Raw genomic sequence first — 19,790 nt, 5'->3', positions numbered from 1 at the left:
TCAGTATTAGTTTTTAAAAAATCAGTATTCGTTTCCTACAGAATAAAAACTGTAATACCTAAGTAAGCCCTGCCTACTTGCTTTAAAATAGGACTGGAGGAGGGGACTGAAAGAGAACACAAACACAATTCTTTTTTACATTCACTCCAAAGTCCCATTGATCTTCAGCACATTCATAACCATGTCTACTCAAAAGTAAATCCTATTGAATTCAATGGGATTTACTCTGGAGATATGGGATTAGTAATGCTTTTACCACCACAAAAGCAAGTATTGGGAAGGTTTTCAAAACACTGCCCAGGATCTGACTCCTACACACAAGAGGGGAAAAAACTGAAATGTATATACTTACCCAATTTACGAGATTTTCAGATAAATGGGGGGGGGACCACCATTTTCTGGCCTTGCAATGTGGTTTACTAGACACTGCCACAGGTCAAACAAACACTTCACTGATTGGCTGCAATCCTGAATGGGCAGGGTTAAAGCTACAAAGTGCTATACAGTAGTTTAAAAAAAGATTTAACGGGGCTGCTGACGTTTTTATGTATATCTCGAGAACCGGACCACCTAGAGACTTAATTTTTTTTAAATTAAAGCTGAGAATCACCCCCCTCTGATGGTGTCACCTGGTGTGGTCCGCACCCCCACACACCCCTAGTGACGCCACTTGGGGGCGGCTGACGTTTTTATGTATATCTCGAGAACCGGACCACCTAGAAACTTAATTTTTTAAAAATTAAAGCTGAGAGTCACCCCCCTCTGATGGTGTCACCTGGTGCGGTCCGCACCCCCCGCACCCCCCTAGTGACACCGCTGATAGAATGGCAACCTATTCTTCCTTCGCTGATTCCTTCTTTAATAACAACTTGTTGATATTGTTCTTCTTAGGTTTTATTTCCTTCCTCTTTCTTGTTAGTGTGTGTGTGTGAGAGAGAGAGACAGACAGACAGTAATGACTCCATAATGGCCACATGTATTCCTGTACTCAGAATGGTGTTATTTCCCAGCAGTAATAAACCCCAAGTTTCTATATTATTTCGACCACCAGTCTTCCAAGACTTAGGGCTGGTTCACATGGGGATTTCATGTGAGATGGGTGCCACCTGCACCCCCATTTAATTCGCACAGTTGCAGAGAAAGGGAATGTGTCGCTTCTTTCCCCTTTAAATCCGAATCAAAGCAACCTGCTGAAAATGAGATAAGTGAAGGAAAAACTGTCTCTGATTCGCTGCATTCCTCCCATGTAGGCTCTTTCCTCCGATGTTTTTTGCTGGGGGGTGGATTGTCACTTCAGATACTCCCTTTTCTCCACCCACTAAACTCTCCACGAGTTTCATTTTGCTTCTGGAGGCTTAACAAGGCACTTCCGACTGTTCTGTTCTCCTGTATTTGCTACAGTCTTCCTTCCCCCTCCCCTTTTCCCCAGTTAAGTTCCTTCCCTCCCCTTGTTCCTTGAAACCATTGAGAAGGAAGACAGACAGACAGACAGATACTCTCTCTCTCTCTCTCTCTCTCTCTCTCTCTCTCTCTCTCTCTCACACACACACACACACACACACACACACACACACACACACACACAGAGCTTGTTTTTTTTTAAAAAAGGTTTTTACTGATCAAATCATTTCCCTGTCAATTGCACCCCCCTCTGGCTTCTGCAGAGAGAGCAGCATAATTGACAAGAAACAATGAAACTGACAAAAAACCCCTTCCCTTCTCTATCAGCAAGATCTATATTCCAGAGGGACTAAGCATGTAAAACAGGGGGCGGGGGCACGAAACAGCAGCATGAATCCTTCCCAGAGGAACGCCAGATAGTGTGGAAAACAGTGGATGTGGAGCTGTAAGTGTGAACCTTGCAGATCTATCTCGATGACAACAGCTGTGTCTTTAATTCGAAGTTTAGCTCCCATGTGAATGAGCCCTTATTCATTGGAGCACTGTTGTAATATTTACCAAATTCCAATACTGTGCTGTCTTGACCTGGCAAAACTATCCCAAGACATATGTCAGCCAGATGCCTATGGGAAGCCCTAAAGGGTAGCCTTTAGGATCACCTTTTTGGGCTAGGATGGAAGATGAGAGAGCATGCTGAATACTGTAGTGTCTTTGTAATATCTGTTTATTGACAAGCATATAGGTGAGCTCAGAGAAAATAAACAGATGAACAGCAGACAGTACCAGAATCACAGCAACACCAGTTCTTCAAATATTGTCCAAATAACAGGAATTCAACCCACTTCTATCTTTTTTGAAGAAATGGAATTGTTAGAGAACCATTGTTGCTAACTGCAAAAAGAAGCAACGTCAAATCCCATGAGCGGCATTTCTCTAACAAAGCCCAGATTTTCTGAAGCTGTTGCTTTCTTTCATCAGCTCCCCCAGTGTTTAAAAAGGGTGGATTTCCACGGATTGCTACACAGGCAGAATGAATGAATGTAGGGCATACAAACTGCTCATATTAGGCACAAGAAACTGGATGCAGTTTAGAGATTTGAAGTTATAGGTAGAAAAATGAAAAGTACAGGGTGAATAGCTTCCAATTGTCTCCTGAAAATCAATAAACTTTCAGGGGGGTTTCTACACTAAATCAAGAAGCATTTTTTTTTTTAGAGGCTTAACAACATTTCCATTTTAGCCACTTTTCTTCCAGAAATGATTGCCAGAGCTTGGGTAATAATCCAGTCATATATGACATTTTAATAAGCAAGATTTTGTTTTTTAAAAAAGGTGAAGATCACTTAAAGTTATTTAATCTTGATTGGTTTATTTGATTATTTGTTGTAGGCTTGGTTTTGTTTATACATTGTGCCTTTACTAATACTGAGTCATTTAACTGAGTATTTGCATTTCCACAAGTGAGGCTTGGGGTCAGACTAGATGAGACAATCCTGAATTGTCTGACACCAAACCAGTGCTCTGTGGTTAGAATAAATGATGCACCTACCATGATGCTCAAAAATTGTAACACAGGGCTTTTCCAGAAACAATTTCTTGAGGCTGAGATTGCCAAGTGGAAATATCAGGATCAAGGTTTAGGTTGCTTGATTTGCTGATCATATTTAGCTGACTCGTCAGTGAAACACAACCGAGTAGCATGTACTGTGTTACCACAGAGTCTCCTTATAGTTTGGTAACAGTTTTAATATTGGACAGTCACAAAGGAAATGCAAACTTGGTGAACCTATGGCATTCATGATTGCACTGAGAAGGCGTCTATATAGATGTGACACAAGGTTATACAATATTTGCATTTTGAGATCTCTCTGTCATTACATCTGCAGACTCTGGCATGGATGCTATGTAATGTAGAAAGGCTAAAGAAAGCAATTCATGAAATGGACCTTCAAATATAATAGCTTTAAAATTTGGAAGACATTTTTAGATATGCAGATTTTGTAATTCAATATAAGATTGTGGAATACTTAAAACTCAGAAACAGAGTTTTTGGGTCAAGTGTGTACCTTCAAGTTTCAAGTACTTCCAGATAAGATCTCTAATAAGCAAATATCTTAGAACTAACCACAATATGAGAACTAACATTTTGAGAAGTTAATTAATCAAGAAAAATTAATCAAGAAAAATAAAGAACATTTATTATCAATGATATATAAACTACTTCTAAAATAACAATATGGAGCCTGAGAAAGCAAAGAGATTTATGGATAAGTGGGAACAGGCCATAGGACAAAACATTCCAACAGAAGTGTGGGGAAAACTGGACAAAAGCACATACATTATGCAGCCATGAAAGTGGCTCTATACTATAGCCAGCATGGATTTTTCACATTCCGCATTGTTAAATTGAAAATACCCCCATGCCATTCTCGTGCTTCCCATAAGCTCATTTCACAACAAATCTCACAAAACTCATAGTTGAACTCATAGTTCAAAACCTGAACGCAGAAACTCTTGCTTAACAACCCTCTAAGTTTTCATGGTGATACATAAAACACTCAGAGAGAATCCAGAGTTCAAAGTCTAAAACAAGGGTAAAATAATTCAGACCCCGTTGGACTTTTTTCTGTCAGTGGTGTCATACTTTGCTGAAATTAATTAAAAATCAGTTTACAGAGTACATGCAATCCTATTATTGACCTTGCCCCATACTCTGACCTTCATCCTCAGCAGTTTAAAAGTTAACAAAAACGTCATGGTTGATTTTTAATTAATTTAAGAAAATTAACATTGGAGTCTATGATAGCGTAGACATGCTCAGTAAGAATCAACTGTCAGTGTTCTAAAAGCCAGAGTAACAGCTGTTTGGCTTGGCTAATCAGAGGGCCACACCCACACCAGATATTTATCACATTTTAAGCAGTCATGGCTTCCTCCAAAGAACCCTGGGAAGTATAGTTTGTGAAGGGTGCTGAGAGTTGTTAGGAGACTTCTGCTGACAGAGCTCGAGTGGCCAGAGTAGTTTAACAGTCAGCCCCTTTTCCCAGAGAATTCTGGGGATTGTAGCTCTGTGAGGGGAACAAGATGTCTCCTAACAACTTTTAATCCCCTTCATGAACTACACTTTGCATTTTTATTTTTGTTGGTTTTGGTGTTGTAATAAAAAAATGATGATGGCGATGAAATGGAGATTTGCCCCACTTTCCTGTAGTGTAGTGCTATGTGTGAGAGCATAGCAGCCAAATTGTGTATGACGCCACCTTGCTCTCTTTCTTAAAGTCCTAGTTCCTGGGCACTACTGTAAACAAGGCTAAGCATGACTAACTCAAGTAACCCATGTTTCAGAATCTTTCCCCTTGCCTCCCTTTCTGCTGTTGAATTCCCTTTGTCGAATTGTATATTGCAAGCTCTTTGTGGCAAAGCTTTTTAGACTTTGCGAAGGACAATGCACAGCGTTAGAGCTAGGTGAAGAAGCAAGTACAAATGAACTGGATCTAGAAATCTGCTTGCTGAATGGGGCTGTAAAAGGTGACTCTCCTGTCCCCTCCTCTGCCCCAACTGCCAGAGTCCTCTGAAAATATACGGGCAACAGGGGTTGGGACACCTTACACAGCTGGATGGACTGTGACACAGGGTGCTAAGGGGAAAGAGACAAACAGTGGGAAATCAGGTGAAGGCATCTGCTGCACTCATAGTGTTGGCAGCGTTGCCATTTGGTGTATGCCCTTTGTGTGTGTGAGAGAGAGTACGTACCACAAGACTCTCAAAGAAGAGACGTTCGAATCGATATATCCTTTACTGGCATGATTGTATTAAGAAGAATTACATACATCTCCTAAGTTGCTTCCACGCACCCCCCCCACAGCATCGCATTCCTTTTACAACAGTTTTATAGCTTGCCAGCCGCTTATCTCTACAGCTGATTACATGCAGCTGTGGTTACTTTCCGTTGTGCTTCTCTTTGGTTTAACCCATTCTTGGACATGTCTTTTACAGAAAAACATATAGATACAACATGCTACCATTTAGTCCAACACATAGAAGGCACCTCCACCGGATGTTCTGCCATCTCTCCCTTCTCCCTCCATACTCTGTTCCACACAGCTCATCCCGCTCAGCAGGGTCTCCTGACCAAAAGAGGATTCTGAGGGCTGGCAGGCAGAGGAGGTTGTGAGAAAGACAGCTTCCATTAGCCTCAGTATGCAGGTGGCTCTCTGGATTCAACCCCATATGTGAGACTATAGAACAGCCTTCTCCAACCTAGTGCCTTCCAGAAGTTTCGGACTACAACTCCCATCAGTCCCAACTAACTTGGCTAATGGTTAGGGATCATGGGAGTTGTAGTTCAGAATGTCTAGAGGACACCAGGATGAAGAATACTCCTATAAAACACGCTCTATTAACATGGTGTAGAAGTTAAAGTGGATGCCTTAACTTACAATTTCCCTGCTTTTTTTGCGTATAGGTACATGAATGAATTTGTAAGAGTCTGTACTGTTCCTTTCAATTTAAAGTGTTGCTTTTTAAAAAAAGTTCTTTTACATTTTTTAAGTTCTAGTAGTTGCAATTGTAAAAACTTAAAAGAATTTTCTGAGATAAACTCTCTTGCCCTAAAGCTCCTGCAGGGAGGAAGGGCAGGATATAAATAAAATAATAAATAAAATAAATAAATAAAGGCATCATCCTAATTTAGACCAAGGGGCAATTTGCATGTTCTTGTTCGAACATGGCAAATCTCCAAAAGCTTGTAGCCCAAAATGAAAGTCGCAAGATGAAAAGTGGCTTGAAGTGCCAGAGAGTATAGTCTTAAAAATACATTATTACCCATTGACCTTCTATAAACCCATTAATTTGGATATTATTAGTCTCCTCTTCCTGGCTTCCTTGCCTCCTTCCTTTATAGATGGCTGCCTAATTGAGTAGTCAGATTATTTGTCTGCAGACAGACAATGGCTGGCATTATTCAATTGCTTCTCTTTCCTTTCAGGTCTTTAATCACACTTACGCTACAATACTATGCCCATTTATGTGGAAGTAAGCCCTATTGAACTCCATGGGATTTACCTCTGAATAGACATTATAGGAATGCACTGTGAAAATATATTTTTATTCCATTTTCTCTTTCTTTTTTGGGTTTTATCTGTTTACAATTTACTTCACACTTAATTACTCACCTTCAGGAAGGGGGTGCACTATTATCAAATAATACTGAGTATGGAGACCTGGGATGGTATTCATTGCTAGTTCTACTCAGAGTATACCCAGTGAAGGCATGACTAACTTAGAACAGAATCGTAGAGTTGGAAGGGGCCTATAAGGCCATCGAGTCCAACCCCCTGCTCAATGCAGGAATCCAGATTAAAGCATACTTGACAGGTATCTCTCCATTATAATCCATGAAATAGAGCACAAAATGGGTGATGGGGTACAGCTGGGTAAGTTCTCAGAAGCTTCTTTGAGATCTACAGAACAAAGCAGACAGGATTTGATGTGGTCCACCATTAACTGTCTGTGTAAGTACCTGTGGGTGCCGTTGCAGAGGTATTGAGAGTAAGGCCTTTGGGGGAACCTCTAGCCTTGTCAGGCCTTTCCAGCTGGTCCATAAGGCAGTTTTGAAAAAAGCAAAACATGCCCACCTGTCTATCACCTGATGGCATATGATGTCAGGCACTAGATTGGTGAAGTTGTGGTACTAGCCCTGCAGCCAACTTTCTTTGTTAGGTGGGGCGCCACATTTCTACATGGGGAATTGGGGGGGGAGGTGCATAGCCAATTCCCTCCCCCCCCCACACCAGTGGAGATGTGAGGGCCAGGCCAGGGGAAGGGAAAGGCAGTGACAGAGAGGCTGCTAACTTGCAGAATGGGCTATGGAAAGGTCAAGTTAACAGAATTTCAAACCAACACCAGGCGTTAAATGACTGGCATCTTTTTCCTTTCCTAAGGGGAAAAAAAAGGATGTTAACGATACAGCAAACAAGGGGACGCCAAAAGGAAGAAAACAAAGGAAATAGTTGAGGCTATAACAAAGAAGTGAACAATTCGTGTGGAGCTTGCTTTCTCAAACAATGAGTTGTAATCTTCTATCATGACTAGGGATGGGCGCCATTGCCATGGTCGGAGCCTTTTCAGTTGCATCCCATCCAACGGGCAGGCAGCTCCTGCCTGAGCTTGTGGGTTTGTCGCTGCCTTGCGCTGTTCCTGCTTTGCTGGATTTCTAACAAAGGAGAGGAAAGCAGCCGCACTGGGAGAGCGATTCGCAGGTGCGCTTGCAGTCTCTCCCTTGCTATCCCAACGCGGGTGAACCGGCTCTGAAGTTAAGCCCCCCTTTTCCTTCTCCCCACTTTTCCAAGGTTGGCTGTGGGATGTGTATCTGCCACTGGAGGCGATGATTCCGGGGCTCCCCCCTCATTGATATACCCGAAGCAGAAGGAGGTGGAATTGGAAAAGGGAAGCGAGGTAACTGGATACCCCCCCCACGTGAATGGCCTCTCCTGATCCTGAATTACATCCATAGCTACGGAATGCGAAAAGAAGGGAGATTTTTTTTTAAAAAAAACCCCACACACATATGCCCTAATAATGTAATGGATTATCATCATCTTCCTCCTCATCGTTATCATGGCAGGGTGCAAATGGAAGATGAGCAGAGTCCGTCGTTTTCCTCTGAACTGGATTGCCACTCCGGGTGAGGTCTGCAGTTGGGGTTGTTTGTCATGCTTTTCCTGGCTCGTCTTGCTTTAAGTGCAGCTGGTTGGTGCAGGGAGCTCGCTTTGTTCGTTCCTCTCTCGGAGACACACACACACACACAGAGACAGAGATCGGAGAAAAGCGTGAGCGTGAGGCTTTGCTAATGGCCACGGGAAGGGAAGGCGGGGGAAAGGCAGCCGAGGAACAGGTTTTGCCGCAAGGGGTTGGGAAGCTGCTAGGAGGTCTCCTGATGGTTCTTCCCTGACGACGCTGGTGCTGCTCCTGCAACAGAACTATACGCTGAGAGCGAGAGGCAGGCAGGGAGACAGAGCGAGAGCCCAGTATTTGCCCTCTCTCATAGCTGCTGCTGGCCCTGGGTGGACAGGGCTGGTTGCTGCTATCCCGGTGATGCAGCCTCTGATTGCTCTAATATATGCCGTGTAAATACAGGAAAGCGACGCGCTCTGTCTTTCTCTCCGGAGGAGGCATTAAACACTAGAGCAATTTCTTAAAGATGGATACAGGCACTAGCCTGATAACCAAAGGAGATTTCTTGAGAACTGTTTTGTAATACCAGGAAAGGGAAACACTCTTTCCATTTATTGATCTCACATCACTGGAGATTGGGTGTTTTGTTATGTTATTTAGGGACTATTTTTATTATCCCCCATTCCATTTATAGCTAAGAGGATCTGGAGGCTGCCTCTCTCTCTCTCTCTCTCTCTTTCTGACACCAGCAGTCTCTCAACGAAGGCATCTATATTTCACCCACCCTCGCATCCCTTCCTCTGCATGTGTCTATGCAAGCAGCCGGTCAGCATCACCATGTTAGTAAGACAAAGACAGGGTGGCCAATTCCACATTAGCAAGCAAACACAAGGTGGCCAGTTTCACATTATACTTCATGAGGTTTTAAAAAAATAAAATCCAGTGCAGGGAAAAGCTGTGGAAGTTTGCAGCATTCAGGATCTGTCCACATAGACAGTGAACAGGCAAATTAAATCTGGTGCCAACTTTGATTTTAAAGAAATTCTCACCCATCTCTAATCATAACAACACCAATACAAACAAAAAAAGGTTTAGAAACAGAGTAAGAGCACATCACAATGCAACCATAGTCAAACATTTAGGGAGAATGCTACTGAGAACAATATGCATAACTTTTTTGTTGAAGCCGATGACATTGAGTCCTTAACTTTATAAAGGACTAAGTGATTGGAAAGTCATTGTGGAAAGCAAGTAGGTTTTTTTTACTGGTTGCTGGGTTGATTTTTCTGCCCAGAAACCCTGAAAAGGCCTGATCCTGAGCTGTACACATTGGGAAAATAAAAAGTTAGACTTGAGAATTAGACAGCCTTGGTAGCCAGCCTACCAGCTAACTGTGGTATGCACAGCAGTGTTACTATTACTCTAGGCATCCTTTGCCATCAAGTACTCAAGAAAAAGAAAAAAGCCACTATGATTGTGAGTATAGTGAGCACTTTAACAGAGTGAAGTGTAACTTAGAGTAAATATTTTTTCAGATTACTTTGAAGTTATCTATTTATTTCACTTTTGAGCAATAAGCACCTAATCCTGTTCTACTCATAATAACGTCAGAGTAAATAAACTCTTACTTACTGCAGGCAGGCAAACATGCTTCTTTTTTGCTAGCTGGGTAGAGAACAAAACTGAAACTGAAAAGCAGGGCAAAGGAATGCTCAAGGGGTGGAATCTAACTCTAGTCCATAATGCAAAGTTCTAATATTCTACCATGCATAAAATCATGCATATGGTGTTTCCAGCTAACCCACTATCTCCTGCCTTTGGAGGGCTGCAAAAAGTGGCTACAGGAGTGAGACTGCGAGTAACATCATGGGTGGGGTGTTTCTAGGAGCAAAGCTGAAACTGTCTTAATTTCCTTTTATTTATTCCATATGACAAGAGGTGTAATATGGCCTGCTAAAGAATGTAATGTTATATTTATAGTACTGAAAAGGTTTGTGTGTTTGCTGTGACATTTGTTATTGCTTTATTACTGCTGTTGTATTATTTTATTATGAAGTTGTATTTGTAACTGTTGTTTGCTTTTGTTGTAAGCCACTTTGAGCACTTTTTTTTGTAAGTGGCTTTGAGTTCCATACAGGCTGTTCCCCCCCCGATCACTTAAATAATTATAGGGTGATTGTGATCATGAAATATCCACCCTCAGCCAGGGAAAGTCTAGAGTGAGCAGACTTTTGGGGGCTCTTCCAGATGAGGCTTTTGTTGTGTATTTGCCCTGTCTTATTCACTGAATTTTTCAGAGGGTCCTATTCTTAAATTGCTCCTGTTCTTAAAACAAGCTGCCATTCTTTAAATGGAGACTCATGTTCTGTCCTGTTACAAATCAAAAAGACAGTTCCCTCCCAAAAAAATCCAGGGTGGGGAGCATAGCTCTGGGATGGTGGTGGACCCATTTGCCCCACCCTGGCAACAGGGCTGTGTGATGCCAAATTTCAAAGAATGCATCAGGAGAGCACTCTGATTCTTTCTTTCTATCCAGTGCTTAAAATCAGTGCCTTTTGAATTTGGCATCTCTTTGAATTGCCCTGCAGAGAGTGACAGAAAATGATGCCAAATTTATTTATTTATTTATTATTTGATTTATATCCCACCCTTCCAGCAGGAGCCCAGGGCGGCAATTCAAGCTGACAAGTTAGAACTGGGAATACACCTAGAGGGCACTCCTGATTCTACCTTTGTATCATGGGTAGTATTCTGTTTTCTCAACTATTATAGATAAAACTTATATTTTAATAGCAAGCTATTTAAAAAGAACAGATTTTATGTTTGTGAGTTTATATCAGGCAGTTAATTAACAAGCACGTTTGCTAATGATTAATCTCTTGCACAAATATTATGAGGAATTGCTGTGTACCTCAGGTACTTTTAGATTTTAGTCTTAATATAAAATTTGCTATAATGCATCTGTGATCAAATCATTGGTATGGAGTAGAAGGAAAAGGTCAAATTATAGCTCAAATGATAATCTGAGAAATCTTTGTCTGGTCTGCATGGTGATTTAAAGGTTTATGCTGCCAAGTAACACAGAGGTCCAGAATCTTCTGGTTTATTAAGTCCACCACAAAACTAGAAATAATTTAATTTAGATCAGAAAGAACCAGCAGTAGCAATGGCATATGCTACTGTTGGACACTGTGAAGCTTTCTAAATTGTGAAGGAGCTGGAAATTTGGTATGCCAACCACTGATTCTTTTATCTGCATTTTTGAAATGGGCAGGCCCATAGCAATCTTGGTGCATTGAAGATTGCTGTAGGGTTTGGGAACTGTGCCCTAAAATGTGTGTAAACCCTTGAGTATTGTTCCTTGGTTTTCTACAGGTAATCAATGGTTTGGTGATAAACTGAAGCCTTGGAGTTGGCTTGTACTGTGCCACGTGATATAGCTATAGCGGGAATGAAGAAACTGATTGACCCAGAGGGCTGCATTCCCTTGTTGCCTGTACTGAGTGGGCCCAAAAGGTGGGCACAATCAAAGTTGACTGTAGTTGGGCTACTCTTTCGCACATATGCTTACATGCTTTGCATGCAGAAAGTCCCAGGTTCAGTCACTGTCATCTCCAGGTAAGGTTGGGAAAGGCTCCTTGAATGAAACCCTGGAGAGTCATTGCCAATCAGGGTAGACAACACTGAGTTAGATGGACCAATGGTCTGACTTGGTTTGAGGCAGCTTCCTATGTTCCTATGCACCATACACACATGCAGATAGGCACATAGCCCCCTTTTGTCAGCTGAGGCGTTATCTTCATCCTCATCTCAGCAATGAGATGTGTGGGGAAGTTTAAGCATCTTTGCCCATCTCATTTGATCGCCATGATGGAGATGAGAACAGGGCCCTCCTCGCTCTTCAGAACCATCATCTGGTTTCACGACCTGGTTCTTTGCCACTTTTTCTTTTGTGTTACATTAGTGCTGTTCTTGTGCTCTGGCGCATGCATTCACCAAATCTGTGTGAGGGAACATGGCCTTCCCTTTGATTTCTGTAACATGCTGGCCTCATCCCCAACATCCACATGATGCCAATCTGATTGCGCATACAGGCCATATACATGCACATTTGTACACACATAGGTCCCATTCCCACCTTTGGCCAAACACATGGAGATTGGGAGGGGGGCCCTAGTCAGATGATGTGGTGGTGCTTCTTCCCCTCCATGCATCTGGCAAACGTGTGGACCACAGCATAAGTGCTACTGTGCCATTAGTGTGTTCCATTAATTGTTTGTAGAGTTTGTGGTCACTATTCCTTAATTCCTAGACGTTGTTTCTTCTATTGATGCCAGCAAGAATACTTTGGAATATTCAGGTTGTACACTGTATAGGAATGGAGGAAAAATTGGTTCGGTTCTTATTTTAATGTAAGCCTACCTAATTCACACTTTCCAGAACAATACACAAACTAGAACACAGCTATCGTTCAAAATTTGTACTTCAAATTTTGTGATGCAGTTCTTCAATCAAAAGACATGTACAAAAATGCATATATTAGGGGAAAGTGCACATAAAAATATATGAAATATTCATGAAAATAACAGACAATATGGATTGTATTCAGGAAAAATGATTGCAAAATATGCGTATTAGGCAATATTGGGTACGAACATATGTATATTAGGAGAAATGTGCACTATTTTTTTTAAAAAATGAGGATTTGTCCATCCCTAATACTGTATCAGGTAATGCTACTTACTTTTCTCTTTCAATAATCATTTCCATCATTGCATGATAAACATTACACTTGAGAGCTCCTGAATGACAGAGTTGCGAAGGTCCATGTCTGCCTGTGGCTCTTAGTCTTCCTAATGAATAAAATTACTGCACGCTGCCAAGAATTAGCAAGGAAACAAGGCACCATGGCCATTTAGATAGTAGATCTCTTAAAAAGCATTTGGGTGCATTTCGTGGATTGAGATGGTTTAATAACAGGCTTCCACTGAAGCTGGAGCATCTGGATCTCCTTGAAAGCAAAGGCATGATTGTTTTGCTGTGCATGCAGTCCCCTTATTGACTGGCAGCCTGTCTCTTCTCAGAGACAGAGCTGGCATTTAACAGCTGTGCAGCTCTGGGACCTAAGACTGCCCTTGCTTAAGCCAGACAAAGGAACAGCCTCCACTGCCAGTGTTATTAAGACAAAGAGCTGGTGAGTGTGTGTGTGAGGGATGAGTGGAAAGAAAGAAAGAAAGAAAGAAAGAAAGAAAGAAAGAAAAAGAAAGAAAGAAAGAAAGAAAGAAGTAGCTTTCATTATCAAGAAACCGAGGTGTCCTACAAATGGTCTGGAAGTTAATGGAAAATTTCCTTTGGCCTTTAGGGACCTTTGGGCCAAGCTCTTGTAGGTGTGCCAGTTCATTACAGAGAAAACAAATTGTATTATACGTCCTATAGTAGTACTCTAAGAACGGAACATGTAGGCTCCTTCCTGTGTTGCTTGCAACAGGGTTTGCAAACCCTACATGGCACAAAAAGGTGGGATAACAGTGGGCCAACGCCTACCATAAAAACATGGTTTGCCCTCCCTGTCTGCAGGCATAATGGAAAATATAGTGTTGTTTCTGTTTGAAAGTATTGTCAAGGGGAAGGGTTGTAGTTCAGTGGTAGAGTATCTGCCTTGTATGCAGAAGGTTCCGGGTTCAACCCAGGCATCTCCAGGTAGGGCTCGGAGAGACCCTTGTCTGAAATCTGGAGAGCTGCTGCCAAGTCAGTATAGATAATACTGAGCTACATAGACCAATGGTCTCATTCAGTATAAGGCAGTGTTGCCATATACCCGTTCCATGAATCCTGGCAGGCTAATTTGCATATTATGCAAATTAAGCATGTTAACAGTTGCATTGTGCAGTTGTTTGTTTTTGTGCCTACTAACTACCACCAAACACTGGGGGAGGATGTGAGGGGTTTTTTTAATGATATTTTCAGCCTTAAATGCCTAGACTTTAGTTTCCAATACTATGGAATATTTATTTATTTAAGAGTATTTATATCCTGTGCTTTCACTATTAAAAACAGAGCTCTGGGCAGCTTACAAACATAATAAAAAAAATGAAAATACACAATTGGTATAAAAAATAATAAAAACACAAAATAGAAACAAACATAAAACCAGCTTCGGCTGGTAAGACAGCTGTGGCCGTTTCTGGACCGGGATAGCCTGACCACTGTTGTCCACGGACTGGTAATCTCCAGGCTGGATTACTGTAATGCACTCTATGTGGGGCTGCCCTTGAGGTTGGTCCGGAAGCTGCAGCTGGTGCAAAATGTGGCAGTGCGACTGCTCACTGGGGCAGAATATCACCAACATGTCACCTTGCTGCTGAAAGAATTGCACTGGCTGCCCATTGGCTACCAGGCCAAGTTCAAGATTCTGGTTCTGTTGTACAAAGCTCTATATAGCTTGGGACCAGGATACCTGAAAGATCATCTTACCCTTATATACCAGTTGATCACTATGCTCTATAGGTGAGGGCCTCCTGCAGATACCATCTTATCAAAGGATCTGTTCTGCACAATATAGGAAGCGGACCTTTAGTGTAGTGGCACCTAACCTTTGGAATTATCTCCCCTTAATTATTAGATAGGTGTCATCTTCGTTATCTTTTTGGTACCTATTGAAGACCTTCTTTCAACAAGCCTTTTAAATAGAGACCTTATTCCAGTCTGGGTCTATGTTGGAATTGCATTTAAAGATGTTTTGTTTTAATATAATTTAAAGTCTGTTTTTAAGATGTTTTAGAGTGTTTTTAGAGTTTTTGTTTGCTGCCCTGTGCTCCTACTGCAAGGAAGGGCAGGATATAAACAAACAAACAAGTCAGGGCAGCAATATAAAAAAGCCAGCAAAACATCAATTAAAAACAATATTGTGACCGACAGCTTGTCTGTCCCAACTATTAGGAAATGTGAAAGAACATACCACTACAACTTGTAATTCAGATAGAAATTAAGATTTCAATATTATCAATTCAGTCAATAATCTTATCTAAATAGAATAGTGACTGAGCAGTGTCTTTAGTACACTGATGCTCACATAACAGATCACGTAAGTCCTCCCATGGCAGCGCCCCACTACACCTCTGGAACACCCAATTTTTGGGGCTTCCGCTGGTCCTCTATCTGCTGTCTGTCTGTCCCCGGCAGACCCCCTGCACTGCCGACAGGGTCCTCATGAAGCCACATCTCCACCATGGTGGAGAGCTGCTGCTGGCAGAGCTGGCAGAGCTGGGAACCTCCCAGTACAGCTGGTGCTCCGTGGCATCCCAGCTCATCCCAACCTGGCAGAAAGGTGCATTGGACTGCATCCTTAGTCACTTAAAACTTTTTTTTTTAAAAAAAATAGTAACATTTGATTTGTAAGAGGATTTGGGGGAGGGGGGACAACCATGTATTTCGTCCTGGGCCCAGTGCCAGCTCTCAGCAGCCTGCAAGAGAAGAATGGAAGAAAATAAAGGAAATATCATATTTATCTATATATGAAGCTTAAAAAAAAAAGATTGAATGCTTGGAGGGCCAGTGTTGCAGACTCTCAGTACACATGATATTTCTGGATTGCAAATGTGTTTAAACTCAGTGCTGTAGCAACAAACTGGCTTACCGTGCCTCAGGATTTTTCCTATGAGAAAAACATACTACATTATACAAATATAGAAAGGTGTGCTTCCTGAGTGGGAGGCTTTTTGTATAATCATCTGAAATATCCAAAGATTTTCAGACCTCTACGAGCCCATGCGGCTCGATACACTCAGTTCACAGTGCTGAGAGACCCTGCTGCACTTTTCTACACCCCAGTTTCTTTGCTACAAAACTCATTTTTTCTTTGTTAAAACACACACCTCTAATTCAGTGGCTGCCAAATAATTTGTCAAGAGGGATCACCAATCAATAGTTGTGAGGTGAGAGGGCTAAAGAGCCTTGAGGAAGAGCCGTAGTTCAGTGGTAGAGCATCTTGTGCATGCTGAAGGTTCCAGGTTCAGTCCCTGGTATCTCCAGGTAGGGCTGGGAAGGTCCCCTGTCTGAAAAGAGCTGCTGCCAATCAGTGCAGACAATATTGAGCTAAATGGACCAATGGTCTGCCTTAGTATAAGGCAGCGTCCAGTGTTCCTGAAGGGGCATGCACATTTTCTCTTTCCATCTCTCAAGCCACAGGGAAGGGGTAACACCTGTTCCAGAGGAACAGAATAGTTAGCAAGCAGACTGGCTGGCTAGAAGGGATGTGGGGGGGGGGCTTAAATTCAGTTCACATTTATTATTGGTTGTAGTGGTTGTTGTTTAAATTTATATCTTGCCCATCCCCCCAAAGAGAGCCCAGGGCTGCAAACAGGTGATAAAGAACCAAAAACATATTTAAAAACTGTAGTGGTGATCTTATCTCATTCACACTTTCCAAAACAGTATGAGAGCTGAAACACAGCTGTCCTTCAAAGCTCGTACTACTCCGAATTTTGCAGTGCAGTTCTCCAACTAAGTGACGTGTACAAGAATGCATACACTAAGGTAAAATGTACACATATTAGTGAAAACAACATACAAAAATGCATTATATTATGGAAAATTGCTTTGCAAAAATTTGTATATTAGAGAAAATTGCATACAAAAACGTGTATATTAAAGAGAAATTCACACTAAAATGCTGATGAATTTTCATGAGGACTTTAAACTGAAATTGACAGATTTGCCCGTCCCAACTGGCCAGCCTGCTTTCTAGTTACTGCCGGTCTCTATTTCATTGCAGGAAAAAGCAATAGCATGTTTTTTTAAAAAAATAGCTACTACACATTTTATTTATTTTGAAACAAAATTGCAATAGTAAAACCACATTAAAACAAGCATACATCTACATCCCACCCTGGTCACTTAGCTACATCTGTGGATGAAGATTTGTTGCAAATGCCACACGCCCCTGCAGTAAAGCATGCTGTGACACGGGCATGTGCTTTTAGCACTGTGGCACCAGCTCTCTGCCAATTCCCTTCCCTTCGGAATAAAGAAAGCCCCGACATTGTTATGTTTTTGCCATTAGTTGAAAACCTTCCTTTTCTCCCTTCTCTTCCCAAATTAGTCTATTGTAATCTCTGCAGTTATTAATTCTTGCTGGGTTTTCTGTTTTTTAATACCATTTTACAATCAGTTTTATGTTATATATTTTATTTCTGCACACTGCTCAGGCATTCTTTGAATATGGAGCGGTTTATAAAGTCTGAAATAAATAAATAAATAAGAATCTATAAAGAAAGTACGCCAATAAAGAGCTGCTCTTGACCAATAATTAAGCAGACAAGTAATTAAAGCAAAGCATACATCAGAGATAGCCAGATGTTGTTGGATGACAACTCCCATTATTCCTGACTATTGGCCATGCTGGCTGGGGCTGATGGATGTTGGAGCCCAACAACAACTAGAGGGCATCATGTTGGCCTTCTCTGGAGTACACAAACAATGCCATCCTATAACGAATAAGGAACCCCAAACAAAGCAAAAGAAGGAGAGAACCCTATTAAAAAGAAATGTAATCTTAGTTGTCATTGATAATTAGCGATAAGCCTTATACTCTAGGAAAAGGGTTACCATCTAACTACTCCAACCCATGACTACTATTCCAAAAATCCTGAAACAATTTCCATCCTTAGGAAAAGATGACAGAGGGTCTCCCACAGTACTGCTCCCACACACACATTGAAAGAAAAGTGATGGGGGAGATAAAGGTTGTTTTAAGGGAGATGGGGCAGAAGATCTGGGGCCTTGGCATAAATTATCTGGGGCTCAGAGCCACTGAGCTACCTCATAATAATGCCTCTGCTGGGCAGCACCACTACATGAGGAAAATCACTTGGAGAGTGATGCCACACAGACAAAAGAGCAATACATGAGTGACTTGTGCAGTGTTTCCAACTAGACAAAGCAATAACTTTCCTACGAATTGTGATCAAGGAGATATCTTGACTACGAACCTGGGTTCAGACGGCACATTAAACCAAGATTTGGCTAAGCTGCTGTGCTGCACAGACCTAAAAAACCCAGGGAGGAGGACAGTGGCTGCTATCTCCTCTTCAGGACTCCAGCGTGTTTGTGCATTCACGCTAAGCCATGCTTTGGCCTCTGGGGGATAAGCTCTCACTTTGTTCGGGGTGTGACGACAGATGTTGTTCCTAACAAACCACCAGGTGGCCACCAGTGAGTGAAAGGAAAGAGAGCAAAAATGCAATTAAACCAAGAAATACACTGAAAATAAAGCCTTAGATTGGGGGGGGGCAGAGAAAACTCTTGATGATAATGAATCCGGTTAGCTTCTAGTGATGTTTATTGTAAAGGACACCATCTGACATTTAAAAGAGTCAGAGCAAACGGTCTGTAAGCCTCTTTTGTTGAAAGCAACATCCTAGCCGATCTGACCTGAATGTCCACAGAAAGATGCAGGTTCTGATAGCTTAGACAGGAGGACTAAGGCGTTAATGTATTGGCAGTGGGAAGAATTGTTTCCTTAGACATTTGTAACATGCAGCTGAAATGGTCTCTGACAGCTTTGTGGCTGGGATGGCCAGGTGCACAAAGAGAAGCAAAGCCTCTTTGCAGCTGGCAATTGTTAACAATTAAGAACCACTTTAATGTATTGTTGGCAGCATTACCCGATGCTGATGGAATGCTCTCTGAATGGATAGGAGGCTTTGAGGTTACTTGTAAGGATTGATTTGCACTACTAAAAGTTGCAAACTTATAGTAACTTTCTAATGTGAATAAGGAGGAGAGCCCTATATGAAGCTGAAATGCTTTTCTTACATACTCTTTGAATTATTGGCTCTGGCCTCCTTCCCTGTTCTTGTTTTACAGCATGTGATTTCAGTTGAACAGATAATTAATTCCTTCAGTCTCTGTGAGTGGAGGAGGCAGACATTTCTTAAGAGGGGGAAAGCTGGCATGATAAGAGTCATAATTTCCCATGGTGTATATTAGGGTTGGAGAACCTGTGACCATCCATACATTGTTGGATCATTGGCCATGCTGGCTGGAGCTGATGAGAATGGAATACAGCAACATCTGGAGATACAGAGTTATGTGTTTTGTCCCACTGTTTCCTCTGGTCAAATAGGCAGCTCTTTGAAGCACTACAAGACCCTGTGCAACCTATTTGACCAAAGTGGGATGACTGAGTGTACAACAGTGACTCTGTCGTATCATAGTTAATCCTGTAAAAAACTATCCTCTGATGCCAACCTGTGACTAAGAAGGATTCTCCCGCACACACATGAAAGCTTCAAGCAGGTATTTGCAGGGGATGGCAACATATGGTAGGGGGAAAATGGCCTGTAAAGTTGAGAACAGGCCTGCACAAACTGTAATCTTCCCAACTCCTTGAGTTTGCTGCCTGACTGGGATAGCAAAAATAAACACATAGGGTTGTATCCAGTGCTGTCCATGTGCAAGTGGAACGGATGTCCACTCATGCAATGGGACTCCACCCTCTTCTTCCCTCTTCAGTCATTTACAAACCCTCAAAATCTGCTCTGGGGGTTGAGGGACACGTTGACATCTCAGGTTGCTAGAACTCAACCAATAGGATATAACTCCCCTCCAAGTCCTACTTTTGTCACTCTTATTTTCTCACTGCTATCAGCAGGGATACATTGACATTTGGCTAGTTAAATGCCCCCGCACATTTAATCTCCTCCTTAATAAGC

The sequence above is a fragment of the Rhineura floridana genome, chromosome 2 (assembly GCF_030035675.1).
Source record: "Rhineura floridana isolate rRhiFlo1 chromosome 2, rRhiFlo1.hap2, whole genome shotgun sequence".
NCBI lineage: Eukaryota > Metazoa > Chordata > Lepidosauria > Squamata > Rhineuridae > Rhineura > Rhineura floridana.
The sequence above is the reverse complement of the archived record's forward strand: the minus strand, read 5'-3'. Positions refer to the sequence as shown.